Source organism: Elaeis guineensis, chromosome 8 (genome assembly GCF_000442705.2).
Source record: "Elaeis guineensis isolate ETL-2024a chromosome 8, EG11, whole genome shotgun sequence".
NCBI lineage: Eukaryota > Viridiplantae > Streptophyta > Magnoliopsida > Arecales > Arecaceae > Elaeis > Elaeis guineensis.
The window spans coordinates 111,365,117-111,379,620 of NC_026000.2; the positions used below are offsets into that span (position 1 = coordinate 111,365,117).

The 14,504-nt window shown below is 35.1% G+C and overlaps 1 non-coding gene across 1 annotated transcript; it reads left to right on the plus strand.

The window, feature by feature from the left end:
• The first annotated feature begins 2,036 nt into the window (after window positions 1-2,036).
• On the plus strand, window positions 2,037-2,142 carry LOC140851410 (small nucleolar RNA R71). The gene has a single exon (XR_012134163.1). It is a non-coding gene; the product is annotated as a small nucleolar RNA R71 (small nucleolar RNA).
• The last annotated feature ends 12,362 nt before the right edge of the window (window positions 2,143-14,504 follow it).

Here is a 14,504-nt window from a genome sequence, read left to right on the forward strand (position 1 = left end):
CAAGTCTGATGCAATGATTGCCGGGAGGGTGTCATTGAGTCCTAGAAATACATACTTGAGCGTAGCAGGAAGGGGTTTCAATTCTAATGTAGGTGGTGATTCTAAAGATGGGACTATTGGTGTACTGACTAATGTGGGCAATGGCTCATACTTGATTGTCCATGGAGGAGTGGTTTTATTGTGTGGTGTATCCAACAAGATGTTAACTTCTTTCATATATTCCTCAAAGTCACACACTCCAAAGTGAGCCAAGCAAGTATCTAAGGGGTCTGGTGCTAGAATTATGGGTGTTGCATCTTCTATAATATCTTCTAGTGTATCTACTTCGAAGCAACTATCCATTGATGTTTCTTGAGAAGCACCAAACACATTCAGTCTTAGTTTCTTATTCCCAAACGATACGTCCATGACTCCTGTCCTACAATTAATGCATGCTTTTGCCGTAGCTAGGAAGGGTCGTCCTAAGATAATGGAAATTTGTCTGGGGTTGCCACTTAATTTCATATCGAGAACCAGAAAATCAACTGAAAAGTAAAACTCATCTACCTTGACCAAGACATCCTCAAGCATTCCACGTGATTCCTTAATTGATCTGTCAGCTAACTGCAGTGTGACTGATGTGGGTTTCAGTTCTCCGAATCTAAAAAGTTGATACACCGAACTAGGTAAAAGATTCACACTTGCCCCTAAATCTAGAAGAGCTTTTTCAATGTGATAATCTCCTATAACACAAGAAATGATGGGGGCTCCTGGGTCCTTAAGCTTTGGAGGAGTGGCATGCTGGAAGACAGAACTAGCCTGTTTAGTGAGGCATACTTTCTTTGGAATTTGTGATCTAGATTTACGTTTTTGGGTACACAAATTCTTCAAAAATTTAGCATAAGTAGGGACCTGTTTGATTGCATCTAGAAGAGGAAGATTAATTTGGACTTGCTTAAACAATTCCAAGATCTCATCGAGTTTTCCTCCCTTCTTATCTGTAGGAATAGGGGCTTTCAGGGCATCCGAAAATGGGGCTTTAGGCAAGTAAGATGATTTCGGTACAGTTGGTTCCTTCTCTATTTTCAGGTCCTCCTTGTTCTTGGGTGATTTAGCTTCGATTAGAGGTTTAGGGTCGGTCTCATTGGTTTTACTAGTGTGTTCAATGACCTTCCCACTTCTCAGAGTCATGATTGATTTGGTATGTTCAGAAAAAACTTCTGGGGTATTAGAGCTCTCAATCGCAAATTGCCCTCTTAGGTTGCTCTCGGATTGGTTAGGTAATTTTTCTCCTTCCCTTCTACTGAATGCAGTCGCTAGTTGACCTATTTGGGTCTCTAGCTTAGCAATGGATTGTGTGTGGGAGTTAAGGATCTGAGTGTTGACTTCTAATCGTTCTAGTACTTTCAAAACTTTTTCCTCAAAAGCTGAGCTGTGACCAGTAGTAGACGGTTGAGGAATATTTTAAAATTGATGGTATGGTCCATGCCTATATATTGGGTCTTGATATTGAGGTCGAGGTGTGGCAGGACCAACCACTGGTTGTGGTCTCCAAAAAAAATTTGGATGGTTTCTCCAGTCGGGGTTATAAGTGTTCAAATATGGATCGTTTCCTGGTCTGCGAGCTTGTTGGACTTGAGCTTGCTGAACCTGCTCGTGCACAAACTCAGAAAATAGAGGTGCGGCTGGGCATTCACTAACAAAATGGTTCGGACTTGCACACAATGCACAAACTTCTTGGATTGGGTTAGGTGGAATCGAAGATTGTCCAGTATTTAGAAGACGATCTAATTTTTGAGACAATTCATCTACCTTATGATAGATATCTATGGCATTTTTTACTTCATATATTCTACCTCTCTTTGGGTTTAACATGGGTTTATCTCTAATAGAGGCAGACATATGATGTAATGAATTTTCACTTAAAATTTCAAACAGTTGCCATGCCTCATCCTCACTTTTCAGCATGAATGTCCCACCGCATGATGCATCGATCATTTGTCGATGTCTTTCAGAGAGCCCATCATAAAAATATTGGATTAATTGCCACTTGGGTACAGCATGGTGGGGATATTTTCTAATAAGATCCTTTAATCTCTCCCATGTTTCATGAAACATTTCTCCATCTAATTGAGAAAAACTAGTTATGGCTTTCCTTATTTGATTAGTTTTTCCTATGGAAAAATATTTCTTGAGAAACTCTCCTTGCAGCTGGTCCCAGGTTGATATAGTCATGGAATCCAAAGTATGTAGCTAGTATTTGGCTTTGTCCTTAAGTGAAAAAGGGAATAATTTTAACCTAAGAGCATCATCGGAGAAGTTGTGAATTTTGACAGTTGAACATATCTCAAGAAATTCTTCAAGATGTTTATAAGGGTCCTCATTACTAAGTCCATAAAATGAAGGTAACATTTGGATTATACTGGATTTAATTTCATATTGAGTGTCCTCCACAGGGGGTACTTGAATACAAGGAGAGTAGGTATATGTGGAAGGAGTAAAGTACTCCTTCAGTTGCTTGGGTGGATCATTCTCCTGATTTCGGTCCATATTTTTATGTCTGTTGGCTCTAAAGGTTCTTTTTATTTCTGGATCAAAAGGTTGGATTTCTGGTTGTAACAATCTACGGCCAAGCATACACCTTACAATTATACTGTAGAGCAAATATCAAAAATTTTTCTTTTTATAATATATATATATTTATAATAAAGTGAGAAAAGAATGAAGAAAATCTAAAGAGAAGAACCTAAGAATCTTAAATCTATGAAAAGGAAGAAATTAGTTAATGTTTAGATGTTAATTGCAATCAACTTAAACAAGCATAGACTCTCTATCCTAAGGTTAACTTAGATCTAGACAGCTCCTAACTTCCAAGACCGCCTTTGAGCACTCCAAGCTCAAGACTGACTAACTGACTCGGCCAGGTAAGCGTAAGATGTGGGAGGTTTCTTGCTCATTGCTTTCCTTAGACACCAACTGAGTTGGCCAGGTCAGTCAACGGAACCAATTGAAAACCACTTTCTTTAACCACTTGCCTTAGACACCGAGCAATTAACCAATCCGCACTCGGTTCAACTCTAGGGCTTTCTTATCCTATTGAGCTCGAAATCCTTAGGGGTCAACATCTAATTAATTTTAGATTAAGGTCTAGATTATGCAAATGCAAGGTAGTGATTTGTGGGCCAAGGAAGGGTGATCAAATCCCCACCTTATCTGATTAATGGGTTATTGCCCTTAAGATTAATTATGGAGATGAGATGCAAAGAAACACGATGTCCAATCAAGTTAAAAATTTTTATATTTGAGGTTACGCTATTTTAGTTAAGTGTTATGAAATGTCAGTGGCTTTTTTTTTTAATTCAACCGTACCAAGGTCCTCGGCAACGGTGCCAAAATTTGATGCGTAGTCGTTGATAGCACAAAAAATAACTCTACTCACTATGTAGGTAGGATGAGTCGAGATCGTATCCTCAGGGACCTTGGGCTAAGTTGAGATTGCAAAATAAAAGAAAGAAGCATTGTTTTTGATTTAGAAAATAAATTATCTTAAAATTGATATTATTAGAACATAAAGAGCTCAGGAGTTTTGAATTAATTTTGCACTAGTAGAGTTGTATCTCTTTTTTTAATTAAATAGATACGATTAATCTTAGAAAAAATACCTATCTTTCCTCGGCACGCTCTGTATCCGCAGATCACGACGCATCTCCGGAAAGTACTAGGTAAACAACTCTTCTTTCTTCGACACGCCCCGTATCCGTAGATCACGGCGCATCTCCGAAAAGTAAAAGTTGTTCCTAATATTAATCTAACAAGAAAGCATAAATAAAAGCATATGAAAGGGAGCAAATAAAGAACTCATGATGATTTAAATAAAAAGCATAATCTTTATTGCATATAAAGAAATACAGAAAAGTTTAGAACAATAAACCATCTCTGTGTCGTTACAAAATTTCTTCTCCACTCCCGAGACTGCTAGCCTAGCTGCTCATGAACTAGTCCCTTTCTATTCCTCTATGCAAGGCTCTAGAAGAATTTCTGGGCTCTCCCTCCAATGAGAGTACAAAAGTCTTTTTATAGGTGTTAGGAGGGAGGAGTTTTACATGATTTTCCGATGTGGGACTAAAAAAATGCTAAAGACTAAAAGATGGATGGATGAGATGGAAAGATCACAAATAAATAAAGAAAATATAAATCTTTCCTCTCAAAATATTTCTAAATATTAATTTTCTTCCTTTAATAAGCATCTGTTCGTCCGCCATCAAAAATTCCCTACGAACCCGCCTGCCGCGCGCCCACTCGCCGCATCCACCTCGCGTCCACGCTCACCCACGCGCCTACGCGCTCACGCGCGCCCAGGAACAGCGTGAACACTGCCTTTTTTATTCCAATTCTAAAAAAAAACTTTTGTTTCTTCACAATTACATCTATATCCTTTTTGGATTCCTTGCATAGTATCTTCATTTTCTATAATACCGTATGCGTCTTTCTTTTATTTTAATTTTATTTTAAGTCTAATTTTCTTCAAACTTGAGTCTTTTTGATCTATGAATCGGACTCTTTGTATCGGCGAGTATCTTTTCTGTAAAACATAAAAAGAAGCATCAAATTTTTAATAAATAAAATAAATTAAATATAATTTTTTACTTTAAATGACTTAAATTAAGTGTTTATCAATCTCCTATGTGACTTGAGAGAGAATTGAATGGTTGCTTGAATGATCACTCGATTGATAGCTCAAACAACCAAGAAGGATTGAACTTGAATGCTTTCTTTGATGAACTTTCTTTTCATTTTCTTTTGTTGTTCTCACTCTCTTATTAGTTTTCCATTTGAATTCCTTGCTTAAATATGCTAAAAAATGACTGAAAGTAGAAATATGACCATTAAAGACCTCAAAATAACCATTGCCCATATTATGCTTATTGGAGAAGTTCTGAAAATTAGCCATTAGACTGTCAGATAAAGAGGGGTCGACTCATCTTCTCTAAGAGTCGACTCATTATTGGTAGGTGATAAGTCATATATTTTTATATTTACTTTAGGTATTTTTGATAATTAATAGTGCTAACATCTTCTAAAAAATCTAATTTCATAAATAAATTAGATTTTTTTATAAAAATAAATAATTTTAAAAAATATAAAATTAGTGCATATTTATGAAAAATAGATGTCAAGCTAATTGAGCAATCTAAGCATCAAAATAATTGAAAAATTAATGAACAATTTAATTCATATTTTTTTTTTATTTTTCAAGCACAAAATTTGAGCAAAATTAAGCCAAAATACCCCAAAAATCTATTTTTAATAGCCTTCGGTGCACGATCGACCGACCACTCGATCCACAAAATCAGAGGTGCGGTCCACAAGCACAGTTCACAGTGCATGACATAGTCCACGGGCGGGCAGATGAGCTTGGTATGATCGAACGGTTGAGATCTTGCCAAACATGCGATCGAACGGTCCAGGATGTACTTTCCCATATCAATCGGTGGTGGCCCACTTTCTGTACGCGATCCGATGGCCCAAATCGATCTAAGCAAGATTCAACAATCCATGTCCGTTGTCGGCTGAGAACTAAATTTTTTGCACCATCCAACGGTCGAAAACCAATCTGATGAGCAAACTAACAACTGTCATTGATCTCGACTGTGAATAGGATTATCTGATGCACTGATCAATGGTTTAGAATCAATCCAGCAAAAGATCGGATGGCCAGCATTGATCCCGATCGAGATGAGGAGTTTAATGGTGATTTTTGTGCGGATCTGGGAGGTTCAAATCCGATCCAATGGCCAGAATTAAAGGACACAGGTTTAACATGATTTTGAGGGGTTTTAGGACTCTTTTTGCTATCAAAAAAAGGTAAAAAATTCATCTATAAATAAGAAGATCTGAGAATAAGAAAAAAAAATTAGTGAAAAAAATAAAAAAAAGAAAGATTTAGGGATCCAAAGAGAAGGAGAGAAGATGGTTCTCACCATGAAGTACGAAAGAAGAAGGAGAGGTCATCAACCATCTTCTTGACGAGACTACGTCGATCAACTTCAGATCTTTATTATAGTTTTATTTTATTTTATTATTTTTTTAAATTTTTTATAATTAAATTTTAATTTTAATTAATATAAAATTTATTTTTTTATACTTTAAATTTTTGTTCTTTATTTTTATTGCAAGTAGATGCTAAGATCTAGTTAGTAGATCTTAATATCAATTTATTTTTATACACTTTAAATTTTTATTATTTATTTTTATTGCAAATAGAAGTTAAGATCTAAATAGTAGATCTTAGTATCCGATTTATTTTTTACACTTTTAATTTTTATTTTTTGACTTAAATAATTTTTTTTTTAATTTTATTTTTTATAAAATCAAAGATTTTAAATCAAAGTACTATCTTCTTTACAGATTCAACTTGACTCACTACTTTCTATATATTTTTAATATTTTTAAAAGTTAAAATTAATTTAATAATCACAGTATCCTAATGACAATATCGTGATTCTATCAATTTTTGATACTCTTGTCGGAGAAGGCATCAATTTTAATATTTGATTTTTTTAATTTTGTTATAAATATAGCTTATAATTTTTTTATTTTTTTTATCTTTTTATAGAAAAAAAGAGAAGAAAAGAAGGGTGAAACACTTCAATTTGGTGAGATCAATCCTAACCCTAACCATAAACTACTTTTTTTTAGTATTAATTACTATTTTTTTTAAATTAACATAAAATTTACCCATATAAACTTAATAAAAATCACATTACAAAAGTAGAAACTTAAAACCTAATAAAAATTTAATCTTAGATTTATTTTTGGTGATCGCTGGAGACAAGATAAGCTTTCAAGTTTGATTAATTTTATGCATTTACTTTAGTTACATAGAATCTCTTATTTGAAATTGATTGTATATATTCATCTCAAATTAACTTAAAGACAACACCCATTAATAAGATAAGGTAGAGATTTTATCATCCTTTTTTAACCCAAAAACAACCAACCAGCATCCAGCATTAATCCAAGCCTAATTAAAATTAAGTACACATTGACCCCTAAGATCAATCACTACAAGAAAATAAGTTATTAGCTATGAAAAATTTTCATCGCTAATAAGCCAATTTCATCGCTAATAATAATTAGTGATAAAATTTTCATCGCTAAAATTTTATCACAAAAAATACCATCGTTGATAATATTTTATGACAAAAATTTCTTTTCATCATCAATAAAAGTAATTTATGATGAAATATTTTCATCATAAAAAATTAAAAATGAAAAAACTTACACATAAAAAAAATAATTTACAATGAAAATAACAGTCACTAATAAATAACAAATTAATATCAATGAAAACATATTCATCACTATTATTTCAAACTTTTTAGCGATAAAAATTTTATTTAATTAAAAAATAAAAATTATAAAACTTTAGTGACTAATATTTATGTCATAAATAAATATTTTTTGATGGAATTATACGTCACTAATAATTATTTATGATGAAAAATTATTCATCACTATTAATTATATATTTTTTAAAAAATTAAATCATTTTTGTAATTTTTTTATGATGAATATTTCATCGATAATAATTTTGTCGCCAATTATTTTTTAAAAAAAATTGGATATCTTTTTTAAGTTATATGTATAATATTTTTTATAAATTAAGAAATTTGAATAAAAAATTTGCATAATAAAATGATAAATAAATTTTATTATTTTATTATATCAAATTAAAATTATAAAAATTTAAAAAAAATACATCAAAGAGCCATCACATATCAGCATGTGGAGAATGAGGTGGGGATGGGGAATGCTCGACGGAGCTCAGACCGGCCTACTGCTGGCTCAGCATTTGGATCATCTACTCCATGTGTGCCAGCCACTCCATCATCTAGATCTGGAGCTGCTGATACTGGTCGACGCATGTAGCCAGCTCCTGAGCTCGTTGCTCAACCTACTGTCGATCCTCGACAGCTTGTCTCTGCAACTCCATTAACCAAGCCTGACACATAGAATGGATGTCAGCCCTAGTTGATCGTGAAGATGAAGGAGTAGTAATCTCATATCCTAGATCCCTAACATAATAGGGTCTCATATCGAGCACCCGATCACAGATCTCATCATCTGTGGGTGCGATCAAGCCCTTAGGGGTAGATTGGAATCTCATGTCGGTCATACGATCCTAAAAATAAAAATTAGAGTTATTTTAATTTTTTAATAAAGATCAAATCATGAATAAAAAATTAATTAAAAAAACTCACAAAGAGCTCCTGGCTCCCCATCGTCCACTCTCCCGACCGTCGCTGGTAGGTCCACTGGTAGATATCAATCCTACTAGGAAGCTTGCCACTCTCAGCATTTCTCTACAATTTGAGAATTATTTAAAAAAAATTTAAATAATTAGAGAAGTATATCATAATTAAAAATTTAAAAAATATGTACCATGTGCTCTATGTGGCGAGCAAATGATCTCAAATTAACTTAAAGACAACACCCATTAATAAGATAAGGTAGAGATTTTATCATCCTTTTTTAATCCAAAAACAACCAACCAGCATCCAGCATTAATCCAAGCCTAATTAAAATTAAGTACACATTGACCCCTAAGATCAATCACTACAAGAAAATAAGTTATTAGCTATGAAAAATTTTTATCGCTAATAAGCCAATTTCATCGTTAATAATAATTAGTGATAAAATTTTCATCGCTAAAATTTTATCACAAAAAATACCATCGTTGATAATATTTTATGACAAAAATTTCTTTTCATCATCAATAAAAGTAATTTATGATGAAATATTTTCATCATAAAAAATTAAAAATGAAAAAACTTACACATAAAAAAAATAATTTACAATGAAAATAACAGTCACTAATAAATAACAAATTAATATCAATGAAAACATATTCATCGCTATTATTTCAAACTTTTTAGCGATAAAAATTTTATTTAATTAAAAAATAAAAATTATAAAACTTTAGTGACTAATATTTATGTCATAAATAAATATTTTTTTGATGGAATTATACGTCACTAATAATTATTTATGATGAAAAATTATTCATCACTGTTAATTATATATTTTTTAAAAAATTAAATCATTTTTGTAATTTTTTTATGATGAATATTTCATCAATAATAATTTTGTCGCCAATTATTTTTTAAAAAAAATTTGGATATCTTTTTTAAGTTATATGTATAATATTTTTTATAAATTAAGAAATTTGAATAAAAAATTTGCATAATAAAATGATAAATAAATTTTATTATATCAAATTAAAATTATAAAAATTTAAAAAAAATACATCAAAGAGCCATCACATATCAGCATGTGGAGAATGAGGTGGGGATGGGGAATGCTCGACGGAGCTCAGACCGGCCTACTGCTGGCTCAGCATTTGGATCATCTACTCCATGTGTGCCAGCCACTCCATCATCTAGATCTGGAGCTGCTGATACTGGTCGACGCATGTAGCCAGCTCCTGAGCTCGTTGCTCAACCTACTGTCGATCCTCGACAGCTTGTCTCTGCAACTCCATTAACCAAGCCTGGCACATAGAATGGATGTCAGCCCTAGTTGATCGTGAAGATGAAGGAGTAGTAATCTCATATCCTAGATCCCTAACATAATAGGGTCTCATATCGAGCACCCGATCACAGATCTCATCATCTGTGGGTGAGATCAAGCCCTTAGGGGTAGATTGGAATCTCATGTCGGTCATACGATCCTAAAAATAAAAATTAAGTTATTTTAATTTTTTAATAAAGATCAAATTATGAATAAAAAATTAATTAAAAAAACTCATAAAGAGCTCCTGGCTCCCCATCGTCCACTCTCCCGACCGTCGCTGGTAGGTCCACTGGTAGATATCAATCCTACTAGGAAGCTTGCCACTCTCAGCATTTCTCTACAATTTGAGAATTATTTAAAAAAAATTTAAATAATTAGAGAAGTATATCATAATTAAAAATTTAAAAAATATGTACCATGTGCTCTATGTGGCGAGCAAATGATCTCGAACCCCCATAATGCGGCATAGTCTGTCTTGTCCGGTTCGTCGCATTCTGGGCACATCATCTTTGTAAAATTGATAGTAAAATTAGTATATAATAAATATAATTTAAAAATAAATGATTAAGTCATTAAAATCTAAAAAAAAAATTAGATATGTAACTTGATATGTCGGATCTTCATAATACCGGCATATGGTAGTCCAATCGTCGATGGTGATGCTGTCGTAGGGCTGCAGCCGCGCTGCCTCTTACCCATGAGCTTGCACCACCTGATACCAATGCTAATGCATGTAATGGCGATAATCCTTGAAGCGCAAGGATAGATGGATATCGATCACTTGCCTCACACAATCATCCTCAAAATCGATGATGTCAAATACACCCCGCCAATAACAAATATTAGAAGAATACTATGCAAATTAAATATTCATAATATAATTTATTTTACTTGTAAGTGGGTGTAAAACACCTGTCTCTAAGCCGGGACAACATGACGCCAATCGAAGAGCGTCACCGGGGCATAGCTGCGGCATATGATGCCTAGCTCGGTCTGTCATGGCTCACACCATCCCCTAATGGGTCTGGTGTAGCCAGCTGGTATCTCTATCCAGAGATGCTGTCCCAGGTGCTCACGTCTCCAATGCTCTAAAGCAAGATTCTTCGATGGACCTCACCCTCGCCTGATCATTGATATAGATTGATCTGAAACAACAATAAATAAATCATTAGTATGATCCAAATAAAAGAATCAAATTTGATTATATATAAAGTGTAATGATTAATATCACTAAGACCAGCCTCACTAGAACCCACCTCACTGGGATCCGGCTCACTCGTAGTCGGCTCACTGGGACCTGCCAGTGCAAGACCCTCTGACTGGAGCCAGTGAGGCAATGGAGATCGGTGAAGGTGCCTCAACCTCCGAGCAGTCTGTAGGTAACTGTGAACGCGACTGTCGTCGTCTATCTCCTACTGCCATATCTACAAGAATTAAGATAAAAATAAATATAATATTATATAATAATAATAATAATCAAATAATATTTTAATGAATATAATTATATCGTATACCATTTTTGTAAAAATTTCAGCAACATCTTCCTATAGTTCTCCAAGTATATGATGTGGATATGGTGCCACGCACCCTATCCACCACATACCTAGAGAACAATGGATAAATAACTATTGAATACCACATAATGAAATAAAATATAAACTATTAATAATAATATTATTATTATTTTTCTAAAAAATCTGAATACGGGACATCCAAGTTTCGATATCGTTGAAGATCGAAACTTGAATGGGAATCTATGGCTCAATGTAATTTAAATACCATCTTTAAACGTGCATTCGAAGATGGATTTCTAATTTATTAAAAAGAAATAACTTCGTATTGAAATTTCTTGATGAAAAATTTCAATAGAGTTTTCTCTAAAATAAAAATATCTTTTTTATTTATCATTTCAGCAGTATACAAAGTAGTACATAAAATAATTTAATTATAACAAGTAACAGCAATGTACATTGTGTTAGTAAAAAAATAATCAATCAAATAATTAATTAACTTCATCAGTAACACTAAAAAATAATATGCAACAATTATAATAATATACAACAATCATAATAATTCGGATGCCCTAACTCGGCCCGACACGGACCCGCCCCGACCCGACCCGCCCCAGCCCGACCCGACCCGACCTGACTCCACACGACTTGCCCTAGCCTTTCGGACCCGGCCTGACCTGCCCCATCCCAGCCCGACCTGACCTAACTCCACCCGACCAGCCCCAACCTGACCCAACCCGGCTCCACTCGACTTGCCCCAGCCTTTCGAACTCGGCCCGACCCGCCCCAGTCCGACCCGATCCAACTCCACCTGACCAACCCAAGCCCGACTTGCCCCGGCTCCATCGACCCACCCTAACCCAACCTGACCTGGCTCCACCCGACCCGACCCATGCCAGCCTGACCGGACTCGGCCTGACCGACCCCATCCAGGCTCAACCCACCCCAACCTAGGCCCGACCGGCCCCATCCAGGCCTGACACGCAGGCCTGCAGTCCCCACACGACCGCGGGCCGCCATCCTGGCCAGGTGACCATCCTGGCATGTCGACAGCAACCGCGGGCACGTCGGCCGCAGTACGCAATACGCAGTGGCCTGCAGGCCCCACGAGGCTGCGGGCTGCTGTCCCGGCCAGGCGACCATTCCAGCACGTCGGTCACAGCATGCGGTGGCCTACAGGCCCCACGCAACCACGGGCGGCCATCCCAGCATGCCAGTCGTGGCATGCGGCGGCCCACAGGCCCCACACAACTGCGTGTCGCCGTCCTGGCCTAGGCGACTGACCGCGGCATGCGGTGGCCTGCAGGCCCCACGTGGCGGCCCGCAGGCCCCACGTGGCGGCCCGCAGGCCCCATGCAGCCATTGGCCTTCGATCGCGGCATGCCGGCCTCCGACCATGGCATGCTGGCTGCGGCACACTCGAAACAAAAAAAAAGAGACTTACCAACGGTGGCGGCAAAGGAGGTCGGGATGGGGATGGGGGACGCCAGAGGGGAAGGAGCTCGGGATGCCGGAGGGGATGTCGGAGAGGAAGGAGCTCGGGATGCATGCACGAAGAGAAAATGCCCGGGGGGAAGAGGAAGAAAAATGGATTTTTGATAGGACTTGACAGGATGCAGGGTATTAGCGACAAAAATTTTCATCGTTAATAATTCTTTTCGTTGCCAATAATTTGAATGAATAATTATTTACGATGAAAACTAAATTTCATCGCTAATAGTTTCCGCCATAAAAAAAAATTCCTGCTAAAAAAATTGATGCCCCAAAAATTATTTTTTTCGATGAAAATAAAATTTTCATTGCTATTTAGCTTATTAGCAATGAAAATTAAAAGATTTTCGTTGCTAATAGTTCCCGCCATAACAAAAAATTTCTACTGAAAAATTAATGCCCTGAGAAATTATTATTTATGATGAAAAATATTATTTCATTATGAATTATATAATTAGTGATAAAAATTATTTTTCATCGCTAATAATCAACAAAAAAAAATTCTCATTCAAAGAAAAAAATTTTAAATGAGAAATTTAAAATATGTCTTGTTCCCCATATTATTTTTTTCCATTCATTTTTCATTCATCTCTTAATTTGCATAATGCAATAATAATATGTATATATGTGTGGGTGTGTATATAGATATGTATGTATGTATATGTGTGTGTGTGTGTATATATATGTGTGTATACATTCTTGATACAAAGCAACAATCCCAATCTCACACTCAATGCCTACTCCTGGAACAAGACCAAACCGTGTCCACTCACTGGGGTTTGTCTGTCACTCCGCCGCCGCTGCCGCCCCAGCCTCCCTTCCCCCTAAGCTCCGACTGCTAGGTTTGGCGGAGATGGAACCGGTGACCGTCGAGTCAGTGGAAATCAAAGCTTCATGATAGCTTAGGTCGTCGAGTCCACTATCATCGGTGATGCAGTAGTTTTCTCTATTTTCCTTCAAAAATCCACAAGTATCCGCAGATGAGAGCATTACGTGGAGATCGGTGAGTTGTTCTTTGATTAAATATGTCTTAGATCTGCTCAAAAGTCCAAAACACTTCTAATTTAATCTTATTATGGTTTGGGGTTGTTCTAAATTTGATCCGATTTTGCAATTATTCTTTTAGTTGGGAATCCAAATTAATCCTACCCATTTGATCAGTCATGTGATATCAAAATCAAATCATGTAAATATCGATTATCGTCGAAATCAAATCATGTAATTTACTAGGGCACTACGTTCCCTAGCTTGCAGAGCTCATATATGAAGGAAATCAAGCAAAGATTCCTATATAAATTTTAAGAGTCTAATGGTAAGATATTTACATAACTAGATGCATGAACATTTCTCAGTTGAAGTTACATTATATATGACTTTGCATGTGCCCCACCATTTGCACCAATATTTCTTTATTTTGAACATATTATTTTTTAAAATTATCTTATAATTTTTTATAAATATAAAAAAAATTTACAATATATATCCTTCAATATAAAAATTTAATGAAGATTTAAAAATTTTTTAAACATTAGTGATGAAATTTTACGTCGCTAAAATCACTTCTAATGATGAAAACTCCTTTTAAGTCGCTAATACTTTTATTTTTTTAAATATAAAATTTTATATTTTTTAACTATTAATGATAAAAAATTTTATCATAAATAATCAATGATTTACAACAATATTATGATTTATCATCATAAATAATTTATTATTCATGATGAATAGTTTTCATCATAAATTATCTTTATTTTTTATTTTTTAAAAAATCAACTATTGACGATGGAAATATAGTTTTGCATCGCTAATATTGAAACTATTAGCGACGAAAGTATATTCATCATAAATATTTGGTAATTTATTTTAATTTTTTATCTTTTAATTATTTATGACTAAAAAATTTTATTGTTAAAAGTCAATTATTAGCGACAAAGCTTGTTCTCAAGT